Below are 735 nucleotides of genomic sequence, written 5' to 3'. Positions count from 1 at the left end.
TGGTGGTGGTGGTGGTGGTGGTGGTGGTGGGTAATCTGGTGATGGTAGTTGGGTAGCAGCCACTGATGTTGATAATGACGTTTATAAGGTGTGGTAACAGTACTGTTGTTGCTGCTGCTGCTGCTTCTGATGCCTCTGCTGCCGCTTATGATGATGATGATGATTACAATTAGTGACACTATTAATTGGGATGTTGTCTTGCTGTCTTCCATAAAATAAGTTTCTTCTCTAATGAACACCAATATCTTAAGTTCTTAACAGTAGCAAATTTGAGTCATTTAACTACGCGCTCCGTCTCCAACATCGAATATATTTATCTCCCTTGATTTACAGTTACCTCCCTTTAAACCAAGTGTAACTGATATTTTTGTTTTTAATTTTCAAGCTTATCGATTATTCTTGTCTGCTATCGAATCCCTTCTCTAACTGTCAGCCTCTCACTAACTTTCTTCGCTCTTTATTTCTCTCTCAATCCCTTTAGTATTCCGTCTCTCTCTCTCTCTATTTCTCTCTCTCTTTCTTTCTCTCTCCTTCTCCTCACTCGTTCTATTTTTGGCACTTTTCATGCTTACGCCTATACCTATGTTTACATGAGTGATGCATTTAGCGCATGGTTGTGTGAATGTACGTCATTATGTATGTATGAATGCATGTATGTATGTATGTACGTATGTATGTATGTATGTATATGCTTATATATATATACATATATATATATATATATATATATATATA

This window comes from Octopus bimaculoides, chromosome 2, assembly GCF_001194135.2.
Source record: "Octopus bimaculoides isolate UCB-OBI-ISO-001 chromosome 2, ASM119413v2, whole genome shotgun sequence".
NCBI lineage: Eukaryota > Metazoa > Mollusca > Cephalopoda > Octopoda > Octopodidae > Octopus > Octopus bimaculoides.
The sequence above is the reverse complement of the archived record's forward strand: the minus strand, read 5'-3'. Positions refer to the sequence as shown.